This window comes from Mustela nivalis, assembly GCF_964662115.1.
Source record: "Mustela nivalis genome assembly, chromosome: 12".
Taxonomy (NCBI): Eukaryota; Metazoa; Chordata; class Mammalia; order Carnivora; family Mustelidae; genus Mustela; species Mustela nivalis.
In genome coordinates, this window is record NC_139031.1 from 72,205,795 (window position 1) to 72,222,216 (window position 16,422).

At 37.1% G+C, this 16,422-nt stretch overlaps 1 protein-coding gene across 1 annotated transcript in view; it reads right to left on the minus strand.

Moving 5' to 3' along the window:
• Nucleotides 1-16,422, minus strand: part of ZNF804B (zinc finger protein 804B) — a 512,406-nt gene that overhangs the window by 415,525 nt on the left and 80,459 nt on the right. The gene's annotated exons all lie outside the window — the stretch shown is intronic.

Below are 16,422 nucleotides of genomic sequence, written 5' to 3' on the forward strand. Positions count from 1 at the left end.
ACTTTAATCTCTTAATCATGATCATCATTAAGCACACATTAAGTCCCCATGTAGGTTTCAAGTTCTGAAAGTTAAAATTAAATATACACCATGTATTTTCAAGGAAGTCATACCATCTTAACATCTATGGCTCTTTGTCTGTTACTTTACACTGGTGAAATTCTTGGCCAAAAATCACATTAAAAAATTTGAAGTTCTTGATATATTGCTAGTTTATTAAAAGCACATTTACATGTTTATAAAATATTTGAAAGTATTAAATTTCTATATCTTTTGGGTTATTGCATTTCAATCTGATATAATACCACTTATCCTATGTTTTAAATTAAGTGTTTTAGAAATAGATACTAACTCTGTTCAGCACAGTAAATGTTTAGATAGAATGTGAAAATTAATGTTAACATAACCCACATATCTCTCAGCCACCAATTCTTTGAAACTGGCACTTCTTCATTCCCCAGAATAAATCGACTTTACCAAGAACTCTTGGAGAGCAATGCAGATTTTACTTAAGATTCTATAAAGACTTGACATCACACAACCCTCCCCACCTAACAAAGTCAATTTTTAATGTATCTTTTCTGCCAACTCTGTTGGCTCTGCTTCTAATTGCATTCCTTCTTGTTCATCCTTCTCTTGTTTTAGTGAATCTAAAATAGTCTCAGGGGCAACTATTTTAGCTTGTCTATGTTGGTCTGAATGATGAAAAACTAATTTCTTAATTCTGGCAGAGGGTAAAGCAGGTTATCTTTTATCCTGATAACAGAGTCTCTTAAGAGATACCAATTCACAGAGTATGTGAATTGGTAAAACACACACACACACACACATATGTGTACATGTACACACACACCCTTTCAATGTTGTTTCATTCCTGCTGAGATTCAGTTACAGAGAGGGGCAGGGTGCAGCCTCTTACCATTCCAGCAGGCTATGGTAACACCTATGGCCCAGAAGAGGGTTGGAGGAGAAGGGAACCATTGTTCAATGATAGCCATGGGTTCTAGAAAACTGTATCCCTTCTATTCCAGTGAGAAATGACAACATTTGGATCTGTGCAGATAAGATGTATAGTGTAAGGATGAAGAGGATAACCTTGAAACCCAACTGCCTGGTTTGAATCCAAGAGCCATCAATTGCCAGCTCGGGGGATCTACACAGACACTTAATCATTTCAGTCATCTCAGCTGTAAACTAATGACATTTGGCCTCACACAGATTATTTAGTGTGTGTGAGAGAATTAAGTGATATACTATATGCAAACTGATTACTCTTGGGATGGAACAGAGCAAACAATAAGTGCTAGCCTTTGCTATCAGAAGCTGCCTGTGGTTCCCAATGAGAACATGGCGCACATCAGGTGTGCCACCTGGAGAGTCGGTCAGGGAGCCCTATTTTTTTTTTTAATTTTTTTTTAATTTTTTATTTTTTATAAACATATATTTTTATCCCCAGGGGTACAGGTCTGTGAATCACCAGGTTTACACACTTCACAGCACTCACCAAAGCATATACCCTCCCCAATGTCCATATTTTTGCAGACGATCTTCTGGGTTTAATCTGAATTTCCCTAGCAGTGGAAAGTTAACTCCTGGGAGTGGGAAGGTAACAAGAGCCGGGCAGAATTGCAGTGTGAGTGTTGAGGTCAGGCTACCTGAGCCAAATACAGGTAGTTAGCCATTCAGGAACATCAACGGAGGCAAAAATTTCCCTCGGCTTGCCTTGAGACACACAGCAAATGAGTATCATATCTCCAAAAGAATACATTTACAACAGTGTATTGGTCACTTGTAGGAAGGGGAATTAAAAGTCAAGGGGAAAGAAATAAGAGAAAACATCTTTACTGTACATCCTTTGGAATTCCAATTTTTAGACCTTGAGAATTTGCTGCCAACACAGGACATAAGTTAAATACATTAAAAGATAGCTATAAGTTGATTGCCTACTTATTTTCAAACAGCTTAAGGTTTTTTTAAGGATTTCAAATAGCTTAAGTCGCCTAAATTCAAACAGCTAGGCTGCAATGACCTTGCATCATTCTATTTTTAATAGCTGAGATCAAGGACTTGACCTCTCCTCCCTGTGGTGGCCTTCAAACTCGTGACCATGACTCACAATGACGAATATATTTTATATTACAGCAAGGATATTTGTGCTAGGTGGAAGGCCAGAGATCAAATGGCACTTTCCTGGTCTCCAGATCTTATTACAGCATATGCACGCTCTTGGGGATGTCGTGCCTCACTGTTGCCTTTGTAAGGAGAGCCACACATGGAGTTGATAGTTGGAGTTTTGAAGTTCCTTCCTTAAGATAGAATTTTTCAAATGTCTCTTTCACCTTGGGTCTCCTATCTCCCACAGTGTTTACCATAATGAACTCCCTGCCCTCCCTCCACCAGCACATGCTAATTAGACTTAAAGACACTCATCAGTGGAAAACAGAGAGGATCCTTTATTTAGAGCAGCCATGTGCATCTCTGAGGACTTTCCTACTGGATGGCGCTCATTCTGAAGAATGATGACACAGGACTGGTCACTTGGGGATGCTGCCTCTCTGGTTGTGTTCTCCTTTCTTCCATGCTTTTAATACAACCCAATTCCTAGAGAGAATGGAATACTGACTAGTTAAAAAAGACACAAGTAGCTCGTCCTTCTTTCAATACTTAAGGGTGAGAAGGAAGATACCTCAGGCATGTCTTTTCCTATCATTTGACCTCTGTGTCCTTCCTTTCACATTTTGTAGAGTCAAATGTGTTCTGAAAAGGTATAAAAAAGAATCTTTCTATCTAGACTTTTAATCCCTGTATTCTTCACTGTTACTCAGTTTCTAAGGCAAATGGGACATAAAGTTATGCAGAAATGACGTGGTGGCTTCTGTACCCTGGTCTCGCTCCTCCCTGAATATGTCTCTTTTTGGCACTTCGGCAACTATTGAAAGATGCACTGTGATGAGATGGGGAATCCAGGCCGGTTACGAGATTTGGACAAGGAGAGCCCATAGGAGCTCCAGGCCTTCCCACAGCCCACGCACCCCATGGAGCTTGATGTAAATTATTATGAAACATAATACATTTATTACCGTCCTTTTACTTTTTTATTCATCCTTTCCCTTCAACCTATTTGTGCCTTTACTTTTAAAGTGGGTTTTCTATAAACAAGATTTAATTCTTTTTTATCCAACCTGACATCACATGCCTTATATCTTTTTAACTTAATATTTAATATGATAATTGATATGAATGAGTTTGAAAATACCATCTTGATATATCTTTTCTACTTGTCCCAACTTTCCTTCATTCCTTTTTTCCTTTTCTCCCTTTTGGATGGAGTATTTCTTCTAATTTCATTTTATCTTCCTAGTGACAATTCTTTGCTCTGTCATTCTAATGGTTACTTTGAGTTTTATAGGATAGATCCTTCCTTTTACACAGTGTACCATCAACTGGCATTATAGTACTTCACAGATGGTGTAAGAACCTGACCATGCTATGTCTGCCCCCATTTTTTCCCTGCAAAGCTTTGCACTATGCTTTTCACACATTTTACTTCTACGTATGCAATAAACTCCATGATGTGTTACCATCAGTATTTTCTTAAACAATTATTTCTTTTTCTAAGATTTACTTATTTTTAGAAAGAGAAAGAGAGGGAGAGAGCAAGTGCTTACGTGGGTGCAGGGCCAGAATGGAGGGAGGGGCGGAAGGAGAGAATCTTCAAGCAGACATCCTGCTGGGCATGGAGCCTGACATGGGGCTTGATCCCACTACCCATGAGAGCACCACCTGAGCTGAAACCAAGTCAGACACTCAACCAGCTAAGCCACCCAAATACCTCAACAACTTTTTCTGTTTTTATTAATTTTTTAATTTTTTAAAAGATTTTATTTATTTACTTGACAGAGAGAAAGAGATTACAAGTAGGCAGAGAGGTAAGCAGAGAGAGAGGGAGAAGCAGGCTCCCTGCTGAGCAGAGAGCCTGATGTGGGGCTCCATCCCAGGACCCTGAGATCATGACCTGAGCTGAAGGCAGAGCTTAAACCACTGAGCCACCCTCAACAACAATTTCTAGTAAGTTATAAATGATTAAAAAAAATTCTTTATACTTACTCACACGTTACCATTCCAGGGATTTTAACTTCTTCATGGAGATGCAGATTTCCCTTTGGTAATATTTTCCATTCTTGCAGTGTGGGTCTGTGGGTGATGAATTCTTTCTATATCTGAAAGTCTTTGTTTCACCTTTGTTTTTAAAAGATATTTTTGCCAGGTGAAGAATTCTAGGTTATGACTTCATGATTTTGATATTTTAAAGATGCTGCTCCGGTGCGTTTCAGCCTGTATTGTTTCCGAAGAAATCTGCTGTGCACATTACCTTTGTTGCTCTCTTTCATAATGTGTCTTTTTTTCTTTTTAGAGAAAAGAAAAGATATTTTCTTTTTTAGTTTTTTAGGCACTTTTAAGATTTTCCTTTTTATTGTGGGTTTTAAGCAGTTGGACTGTAATATGCTTTAGTGTAATATTCTTCATGTTTCTTGTGTTTGTTGAGGTTCCTGTGTATGGAGAGGTCTATAGTTTTCACCAAACTTAGAAAATATTCAGCCACTATTTCCTGAAATATTTTTAATGGCCATGCCCCAACTTTGGGAACTTCAATTAGGCGTATATTAGGATACTTCAAGTGGTATCACAACTTATTAATACTGTATTTACATTTTTTCCCTTTTTTTTCTCCTCTCTGTGTTTCCCACTGGATATTTTCTATTGCTGCTTTCAAGTTCACTAACCTTTCCTGCTTTCAAGTTCACTAACCTTTCCTGCAATGTTTAATCTGCTGCTAATTTCAACTTTTTAAAAAATCTCAGACACTGAAGTTTTTTATCTCTAAAAGTTCAGTTTGTATCTTTCATGACTCTACTTAGCATGCTCAACTTTTCCTCTAGCTTTTTGAACATATGGAATAAAGTTATAATAAGTTTTAAAATAACATTTTACTAATTCTATCATCTGTGCCATTTCTGGGTTAGTTTTGATTGATTGATTTTTCTCCTATTTTCCTACTTTTTTATATGCTTTACAGTTTTTGCTTGGATGCTGTTCATTGTGAATTTTAATTTACTGAACACAGTTTTTATTCCTATAAATATTCTTGATCCTTGTTCTGTGGCATAGCTGAGTTTCTTAGAAACAGTTTGATTTGTTGGGGTCTTGCTTTTAGACTTAGACTTTTGTCTTGGGTAAATTGTGACTGAGGCAAAAAGGTTCTGAGTCTCATGGGAAATACAGAATTTTTCACTCTGGCTGGTGCAAATAAGCACTATTACCAAATGTTCTTTGTCATCATTTTGGGCGATTCTTTCCTGCATCTCTGGTTGTTTCCACACACATAAACTAATCAGAACTCCACTAAAAAATCACAAGGGACCCTATGCAGAAATCCAAAGCTGTCTATGTCTATGTCCAAAAGCTCTCTTTTCTCTGGTACTTTCTCTCTTATAAAGTTTCATTAGCCACCTTGGGTTTCCTGAACATCCAGCTCTATCTCCTTAAGTCAGGAAAACTGCCAGGCTCTTCTTGGGCTCCCTCTTCTTGGGCTATGCCTAGAAACTTTCTCCAGATGGTACTGAGGCACTCATGGGGCACATACTAACCTTGTTTGCTTCTTATTTCTTAGGGACCTTTGTCTTCATTGCCTGACATAAAATATCTTGGAAGTAATTGTTTTAAATATTAAACAATTTGTACTATTGGACAACTGGACTATTCTTTTAAGAAACTTGTTTCAGGGGTGCCCAGGTGGCTCAGTGGGTTAAGCCTCTGCCTTCAGCTCAGGTCATGATCCCAGGGTCCTGGGATTGAGCCCCAAATCAGGCTTTCTGCTCAGCAGGGAGCCTGCTTCCCCTTACCTCTCCCCTGCTTCTCTGCCTACTTGTGATCTCTCTCTCTTTCTCTATGTCAAATAAATAAATAAAAATCTTTTAAAAATTTAAAAAATTTTTAAAAATACACCTTGTTTCTGACAGGAGAGTAAATCTAGTCTAGACTCTGAAGAGCAAGTCTCTTCCTTTCTTTATAATTTAATCTGCCTTGGGCTTAGGAAGAAAATTAGCATTGGTTCACACTCAGGTATTTTGCTGATGCATTTTTATTATACTTGTGAAAGAAGGCAAGAAGATGTCCAATTTTTTTATTAGGTAAAATATGAGAACTTGACACCACAAGTATAAAATAAAGTTGCTTAATTCTAATTATCATTTCAAAATATTTTGATAGATTTAAGTGAGACTTTAGCTGAAATGGCTTTGAACCTTACATTTTTAAGATAAGATTTTTAACGTAATATATTTCTTGTTCTCTTATTCGTTAATTAGTCACATCTTGTTACCTACCTGTTCAGTATTTGTGATAATATAAAATGTTAGATTAAATCTACTCTAATTTTTTTAAATCTTGAATTCCCTACAAAATTGGAATTGTATCAAATGTTCTTATTAAATAGACAATATCCCTTCTTGTTGATGAGTTCAATCTGAGCTTTATTAGAAGACAGGCATACCTTGTTTGATTGCACTTTACAGATAAGATATTTTTCACAAATTGGTGATTTGTGGCAACACTGTGTTGAGCACATTTATCTGTGCCATTTTTCCAAAAAGCATTTGATCACTTCATGTTTCCGTGTCACATTTTGGTAATTCTCACAATGTTTCAAAGCTTTCATTATTATTATGTTTGTTATGGTGGTCTGTAACAGTGATCATTCACGTTGCTATTATAATTGCTTTAGGACACCATGACTGTGCTCATATAAGATGGCAAACTTAAATGTTAAATGTTTGTGTGTGCTCTTACTGCTCTATCAACCAGCCATTCCTCCATCTCTCTCCCTCTCCTCAGGCCTCTCTCTTCTCTGAGATACAACAATATTGAAATTAGGCCAGTTAATAATGCTCCAATGGGGGTGCCCGGCTGTCCTAGTCCATTGAGCTTCCTACTGCTCAGGTTACGATCTCAGGGTTCTGAGATCAAGCCTCACTTCAGGCTCTCCACTCGTCAGAGTCTGCTTGTCCCTTTCCCTTCTCTACGACCCCTCTCCATACATGTATGCTCTATCAAATGTATAAAAATATTTTTAAAAATAATGCTCCAATGATCTCTAATTGTTCAGCTAAAAGTCACACATCTCATTTAAAACCAAAACTAGAAATGATTACGTTTAGTAAAGAAGGCATGTCAAAAGCTGAGAAAGCCTGAAAGCTGGGTCTCTTTCACCAAGCAGTGAGTCAAATTATGAATGCAAACAAAAACTACTTGAAGAAAATCAAAGTTATTATTCCAGTGAATACACAAATGATAAGAAAGTGAAACAGCATTACTGCTGATATGGAAAACATTTTAGTGATCTGGGTAGATCAAACCAGCCATAATTTTCCCTTAAGCTAAAGCCAATCCAGAGCAAGGCGCCAACTCTCTTCAACTCTATGAAGGCTAAGGGTGGTAAAGAAGATGCAGAAGAAAAGTCTGAAGCTGCCGGTGGCTGGTTCATGACGTTTAAAAAGCCATATCCATAATATAGAAGTACAAGGTGAGATAGCAAATGCTAATGCAGAAGTTACAGTCAGTTTTCCAGAAAATCTAGCTAGGATAATGAATGAATGTGGCTAAACTAACAATGGATTTTAAATGTAAATGAAACAACCTTATATTGGAAGAAGATGTCATCTATCATTTTTATGGCTAAAGAGAAGTCAATGCCTGGCTTCAAAGCTTTAAAAGATGGGTTGCTTCTCTTGTTAGGAGCTACTGTAGCTGGTGACTTTAGGTTGAAGCTAGTGTTCAGTTACCTTTCTGAAAATCTTAGGACCCTTAAAAAAATTATGCTAAATGCATTCTGCCTGTGCTCCATACAATAAAACCTAGATGACAACACATCTGTTTAACACATGGTTCACTAAATATTTTAAACCCATGGATGGGACATTCTGCCCAAAAATAAGATTCCTTTCAAAATATTACTGTTCATTGATAATTCACCTAGTCACCCAAGGGCTCTGATGGAAATTTACAGTGGGATTAATGTTGCTTTCATGACCACTAACACAATGTCCATTCTGCAACCCATCAATCAAGGAGTCCTTTTGATTTTTAGTCCTATTAATTAAGAAATACATTTCTTAAGCCTGTAGCTGTCCTAAACAGTGATTTTTCTGAAGGATCTGGGCAAAGTAAATTGAAAACCTTCTGGAAAGGAGTCACCATTCTAGATACCTGAGAGGACATCAAAATATCAACATGAACAGGAATTTAGAAGGTATTGATTCTAACCGTCATGCATGACGGTTGAAAGGATCAAGCCTTAAGTGGAGGAAGTAACTGCAGATGTGCTGGAAATAGTCAAAAACTAGAAGGACAAGTAGAGCCTGAAGAGGTAACTGAATTGCTACAATCTCACAATAAAACTTTAAGACACAAGGACTTCCTTCTCATGAATGAACAAAGAAAGTGGTTTCTTGAGATGAAATCTACTCGTGCTGTAGATGCTATGAAGTTTGCTGCAATGACAACAAAGGAATTAGAATCTTACATAAACTTAGTTGATAAAGCAGTGGCAGGGTTTGAAAGGAATGACTCCAATTTTTAAAGAAGTTATACTGTGAGTCAAATGTTATCAAATAGCATTGGACATTACAGAGAAATTGCTTATGAAAGGAGTAGTCACTCAATGTGGCAAACTTCAATTTTGTCTTTATTGATGATTTTAAGAACTCTCACAACTACCCCAACATTCAGCAACCACCACTCTGATGAGGCAACAGCCAACAACACAGAGGCAGGACCCTCCACCAGCAAAAAGATTACGACTCACTGAAAACCTCAGAGGACAGTTAGCATTTTTTAGCAATATGGAATTCTTTAAGTAAGGAACATACACTGGATTTTTTAGACATAATGCTATTGCACAATTCATAGACTAGGATATAGTGTAAATATAATTTTTATATGCACTGAGACAACATAAATTCATTTGATTCACTTTATCGTGGCAGTCTGGAACCAAAACGCAGTTTCTCCAAGGTATCCCTATACTTAGGTCAATCTGAACCAGGGTAAATGAAGTGAGATATGAAACAACAAAGTTGGAGAGAGTACAGAGCCAAGAGCAAAATAAATCACTGAAGTGTCAGGAAATGTGTCCAATGAGGAAAGGCCAAACAACTAAGTATATGCACCTAAGAAAATTGAAAGAAAACTTAATAGCACGTTTCATGGATATAAAGGAATATTTTATGGGTGGCAGTGAGCAGCTATTTTGTTTGTAAATCGAGGGCAGAACTTCAATAGTCTCCTGGATGATCGCCCTGTCACATGCCTCATTTTCTTCATGCTATGATCTATCTAACACAAGGCTGGAAACACAGTATTACTCGAAGGCTATTTCCATTCATTTCTCCCCTATTCGGGAACTTACAACGACTCCTTCTAACTCACTACGTCAAGTCTAAACTTCTAAAAATTAGCATCCAAAGCCTTCCATCAAGTACTGCTACCTCCTTCTCTACCTCCTGCCTCAACACTTCCCATACCAGCCCCTCCGTTTAAGCCAGACATTTCAATGGCCTTACTCTTGACCTCTCTTGTCTCAGGATTATTTCCCAATTTTTATCTATCTATCTGCCCTTCCCAATCCTTTCTGGTAATCATGCCTATAGTCTCCAAATTAGACACAATCTTCTTTTATTTAAACTTTTTTTCACATTAAATATCATATCATTTCAGCTTGTGATTTCTTTAGCGTCTTCATACTTCATAGCTGTGAACAGATTTCTTTACTGCAACTGGTCGTGGAGGTCACTGCCTTGTACAAGTAACTCCAGGCGAGACTGTGTGCACTGTGACCTGGGTGGATGCCCTCCCGAGACTTGGGCCATGTGCACTGCATACTGGAGCCATTGCACCTTTGTGCCTCCCTCCTTTCTTTAACCTTTCATCGCCGATGATACTCATGCATTCATTTGTTCCTGAGGCTAGTATGCAGAGCTGCTCCAGTGCTCTATAATGTGGACCCCTCCCTTTTTATTTCTCCCTCTCTTATCACCTCGGCTTCCTGGCTTCAGCTGAGACCTTCCCAAGCGTAGCATTACTGGCATTTTGCGTTCTGGTAATTCTTTGATGTGGGAGATGTTCTGCGTGGATTTTAGGGTGTTGAGTAGCATCCCTGACCTCTACCCCACAAGATGCTGTAGCACCCCTTTTTCAGAGCCAAAAATGTCTCCAGCCACTGCCAGTGGGGAAAAATCACTCCTGATTGCTATCCATACCAAATGAGTAATAATTCCCCAAACACTATACCCTGATTCACGTGTCTACGCCCCTGTCCACATGAATCCTTCTCCCTTTTATGTTCCTCCTGACCATGAAAACTCAGAACTTTATTCACACTTAGAAAATAAGCCAACAATAAACAAAGCAGCAATCGGAGAAAAAATGCACAACTGCCATAGTAACAATAGTTTGGGTGTCACCACCTTGAGGAAACATAACCAGGTTCCTAGGTAGAATTTATCTTCCTCTTCTCCTTGCTATCATACATTTAGCACACAAGCATTTTCCTACTGCTACATTCATCACATTTCCTCATAATTTAATGAAAATCCATCTCACTTAATAGAATATAAGCCCTGTAAAATAACATGAACCCAGACCATATGTGGCCCCATGTCAAGCACATATGTAAGAGTTATTGAAGAAAACACCGAATATTACCTTTTACACTGTTTATCCTAATCAAGCCATTATACACACATTATTCCAAGCTTATTAAAAACCCTCACTATTTATAATTTTAATTTAATTGAATAATTAAGCTTCAAAAATCAGTATCTCTAAGAAGAGTAATGGTTTAATAACTAATTGTCAAATGTTAAATACATTTTCTTAAAACCTTTATGAAGGAAGGAATCTTGTTATTTCTTGACACAAAATTGCAAGCCCAGTTTTGGTTCACAGTTTTTGGTTGGATACTGACATAATTGAGAAAAAATATTATACTAATAATAATTAGATTGAATAATATTGAAGTGAATATAATTTTGCTGAAGAGTTTTCTATGCTTCATTTTTTTACTTCACTTATGTATATCAATACCATTTTATTATATTTTCTAAAATACAGGTCACTTTGCTAAATCAGATAAGCTACTTTAGGCTAAAGGCATCTTAAAGTATTCCAGATCTACTGTCAAACTGAAAATGTTACTTTTGTTACAATCTTTGCCAAAAATCAAAGGATTGTTTTCAGTTTCTTTATTGTCATTTTCTATTTTCTTCTAAGTGTCTGGGGAAATATTTATTAGCTGTTGTCCTCACATAATTTTTTTTAAATATTTATTTATTTCCTGAGAGAGTCTTCAGGAGCAGAGAGGAGGGCAAAGGACTCCCCGCTGAGCATGGAGTCCCACTTGGGGCTTGATCCCACAACCCTGAGATCACGACCTGAGCCAAAATCACAAGTCAGATGCTCAACTGACTGTGCCACCCAGGGGCCCCCTTACATAATGATACGAGTGTGTGTGTGTGTGTGTGTGTGTGTAGTAGTAGTAGTAGTAGTTCCACATATAGACTACTGCTTATTCTTTGTCATCATCCCGCTGAAAAGAATGTGAAGCCAAGGAAGAAATGATCTCTATCCTTCCTGTTCCTCCTTATGCCTTGGAATAGAAGTGTTGTGAGTAGCTGAGCTTTAACCCTGGTCATCTTGCCATGAGTTCATACCAGATAATGCCAAGTCCCAAGGAATCCCAAGTGAGAAATGTCTACTTACAGATTCTAACCAGCACATCCCTAAACACCCTGAGGGAATACCAGATAACATTTGTCTTTTGGAGCCTCGCATTCTTCACTCTTGGTCCCTCTTCTTCGTAGGAGCTCTGTAAATTTTCAGAAAGCTGGAGACTTTCTGGTCTCTCCTTGAAATCTTTCATAAATATGATTTTGGCAGACAGTTATTTCTGCTCAGCTCATTAAGCATATCCAGTACTTACTAGTGACTCTGGGAGGTTTTATGAATACAAAATACCTTAGACTCAGCTCCAGTATATCACACCCCAAAGGCTGCTTGTTTGAGAATTTAAAACAATAAGATATTTCTTAGACTTCAAGAGTTATGGGCATTATGAATTTTATGTCATAAATTGTTAAATTACGTTGTTCAACTTCATGGAAAATGTGATGCCAGGGTCAGTGGCATCTTTGACTACCAGGGCACTTAAACACCAGAAATCGGTGACATTCCAAAGCCAGAGGCTTAAATCTGATCTCAGACCCCTATATCGATTATGTCTCTCCATTTTCCCTCTTTTCTCCTCCTCACCTCTTTTCCAATGTTGCAGAGGCTTACAACTTTTTTTAATGCATGCATGACACATATATTCATTGGTTACAGGATTCTAACTAACAGAGATGAAAAAAACATGATACTTGACTCTGAGGGCCTCTCAGTTTAGAGGGAAAACAGTTACACCCAAGGTCAACTGTGAACTGGTAAGCTCTACAGTAAGAAGACAAAAGAAGTCTCAGGGAAGCCTTTCAAAATAAGATGACTTGTGTACTGGTTTTGAAGGATAATTAAGACATTTCCTGGCAGAAAAAGGAAGAAGAGAAGTCCCAAGAGAGATAAGCAAAAGCCTGAGCAAAAGCCAGGAAGCTGAAATCACCAGTCCATTTGAAAAAGTGATGAAAACATTTTGTGGACCAGGGCTGGAGCTTACACTAGCGAACTTCCCATGGCTGCCTATCACCCCTCATTTTGAGAGAGTTGCCGTGAGCAGGATTGCCAGCTTCCTCCTCAGGGGCGATGTCATCCAAGTCATTCCCTGGCTCCTACACCATGTACCAAATCCACATGGATAAAAGGTGACACTTCTTCTGTGAGCACACATAGTTATTTGTGACTCATGAATCTGTGTGCATTTATTCTGTCACTATCATTCAATATTTTAAATAAAATTTTACATAGAATTACAAGTTTGACATAAAACAGAGCTGAGTCTAATAAAATAGGAAAGGACGCTAGATGCTTCTCCATGATCCACTACTTGCCTCATCAAAGCACTGACATCTCCCCTTGTAAGTTTTCCAGAAGCAAACCCAGATCTGCGTGCTCTCTGGAATTAGAAAAAAAAAAAAAAAAGGGAGAAACTTAATTCTTTCAAAAATAAACCTACAGAAAAGGATTTCTATGATGCTCGTGCTTTATGGAAGGAACGTGCAGCTTGCAAGCCACAAACATTATGAGCAGTTTTGCATTTTTTAGAAGTCTAAATTAGAATATGGCCAAAAACAATCGAGAATTAACTTCCATGTCTCCTGTTATAAATCTCAGAATTATGCATCGTCAAGCTAGGGAAAATATAAATAGAATGAATACAGTGTGACTGGCAGAGATTAGCCTGAAACTCAAAGTTAAAAATGTAGAGCCTCTAGTTGCATTTTCCACAGCAAGATTCAGATAGGAAAGGGAAAACACACTCTACCATGGAGAATCCAAGCTTGTCACCATCTGAATCCACAGATCGCTCAGGAAAAGCAATAATGGAATGATTAGACTTTGTGTATATCCAGATGGTATCACTTCTAAGGGACTCTTCCCAAGATCCTTTAACCTGATTTAAACCAAGCTGCTAAATCTAACTTCTCATTTCTCAGTAAGTAATAAAGGGAGTAGAGTCACATGATACTATGAGGCAGAGGAAGCCATTAAACATGCAGTTACTAGGACCAGCTTTCAACAAGTCAATGTTAAAAAAAAGAAAATAGATGAGTCGGGGTAAGGAAGGGAGCTACGGGAACTAAAGAAATCAAAGAAACATGCGAACTAAAAAGAGTCTCTTACCTTAATTGGATCTTTGGTTTAAACAAATGAGCTTTAAAAGATATTTTTTGTTTAATTGGCAAAATTTTAAAATACAATTGATATTAAGGAACTTTGGTTAATTTGTTGGCTGCAATAATGATACTACCCAGGACTATCATGGCAAGAAAAAAAAAATCTCATTTTGGAGTTAGTACAAAAATACTTAGGTTTGAGATGTCATATCTGCAATTTACTGGAAAATTATCTGGCAGGAAAAAAAATGAAGAAAATCCATGTGGCAAAACATCAGCATTTGTTGAATCTAGCTAATGAATGTATAAGAGGCATTTTACAAACTGTATTTTCCCACGTATTTGAAAGCTTTCATAAAAACGAAGTTTTTTAGCTGATGCAATAATAAATGTGATATTAACTTCTGATGTTAACTTTTATTCTTAAACACTTTCTTTGCTTTTTTAAACCTAAATGAACAAATAGCATCAGTAGCATGCTTTTTAAAGTGTTTCTAAGATAGATAAAACAGAATTTTATCATTGCTTATTGTGATTCAGATAAATGACAAGATAATGAGTTTGACATTTGACCTCATTTGTTCATTCATTTTCTCATTTATCTTCCTTACTTAAGTGAGTTATAGTGGTGTCCCAGAAAAAGCATTCTCCAGCACTCACTGGATTTTTCATTTTGATGCCCCATAGACCTACTGGGTTAAATTATCAAAATCATCTGAGGTTCAATTTTTGCCATCTGTAAAATAAGAACACTGATGAACTTCTCATAATTATGGGAAGGATAAATAAGATAATAAGGATTAGGTGCTAGAATTCAATATCATCTAGGGGGTTGGTAGAATCACAGTGTCACTAACATCAGTGATATAAAGGGTTTCTTCCTACTTTCCAAAGCATTCTTTCTGCTTCAGAGCCTTCCCTAATGCCTGTTCAAACAGCTTCCCATTGAAGAATCACAGCAAACTTTACAGCATATGCTAGATTACTTATTTCATAGAAAGCAGACACAAAAACCTTAATTTCTTCTTATAATTTAAGTTTATAGAATTTAGGAGTATGGGCAGATTTCAATGAAAGTTCTTTTTTCTATATCATAGAAGTCTTAAGATTATTTATGTTACTGAGCTTGTATAATAAAAATTATAAAGTGCTCAGGAGTTTGTAGAAGTAATTTGCAAAAATTTTATTACATTTTCAAAGGGTACCTGATGAGTTCCCACAACAAGCTTGGGTTAATCAGTACAACACAATGCAATTATTTCTTACATGTAGTCTTTTAAATAACGGGGCCCAAGAAATCTCTATACTTTCTAAGTAAAATGCCATGCTGTCTTTAGAAAGTCTCAGTTTCCAGAAACATTTGATTTCAGAAACAGACTACCTAATTAAACAGATTATGTGCAGGGAGATCAGGCGGCAACCTTTCTCAATTGATTTTTAACAATTCTGTGACTCTATCCCTGCCATTTGTGCAGCTTTAATTAAAGGCCTAGTATTTCAATTTCTACTCTTCATTTCCTGACCTGTTCATAAATATCTGCTGTAGGCGGAGGCCCACAGCACAAGGTTTTATTAATAATGGATTTGAGATATAACTGTCATAGAATTTATGTTCCCCCAACAGAGTTGGCAGTGTTCCACTTCACAGGAGAACTAGTCTCTGTAAGCTCCCTTCCCCACAAATGACAACAGCTGCAGTGGAATGAGTGGGAACTAATCAGATGGAACCCACTTACTTGGCTGGTTCAATTCATTTGTACAATTGATGAGGACACAACAAAATAATTAGTCTTGCTATTCTCAGGTCATTAAGACAACCTTAGGGAAATTCAGACAGAGCAAAATTTCCAAAAATGATAAAAATTTTAAAAATTGAGATGGATTTAGAATAGGACATGACTATTCTACCAAAATATTTCTATTTTGTCACTTACTGAAAAAGCGAGTTATTGCTATCATATAGTCTAATTGGAATGCATAGCATGACTAAAACAATGACATATTCCTATCAATGAAATATCTGGAGTAATAAAATAATCATATTTCAGCTAGATATGTATTGTAGGTAATCAATTAAGAAATTTTACTTGAGTCTTTGATTGTCTTTTCCTGAGAAACTAGAGACACCCAAAACTTTACTAACTATAATTTAGGCTGAGAAAATTCAGAAGGCAATTCAGAATTTAAAAATGCTTATAATGTTTACTAAAAGTACCCAGAGTTAGTCAAACTGTTTGACGTCGGAGAAAATGGTCCCCAGTGCCACCCTAACTTCTAACACCAACTGCAAATTCAAGGGCGTTCCTAAAACCACATTCCATTTCTAGAAGGACTCACAAAACTTTATGAAAACTGTTATACTTGTAGTTACTGTTTATTATAGGGAAAGAATACAAAGTAAAATAAGCCCAAACAAGAGATACATGGGGCAGAGTCTAGGATTCCCAACATGAAGCTTCCATAGTCCACTCCTGCTGTTGATGGGTAAAATTTGCACAGAGTATTGCCAAAACAGAAAACTCAGCCAAGTTTCTGCATCTAG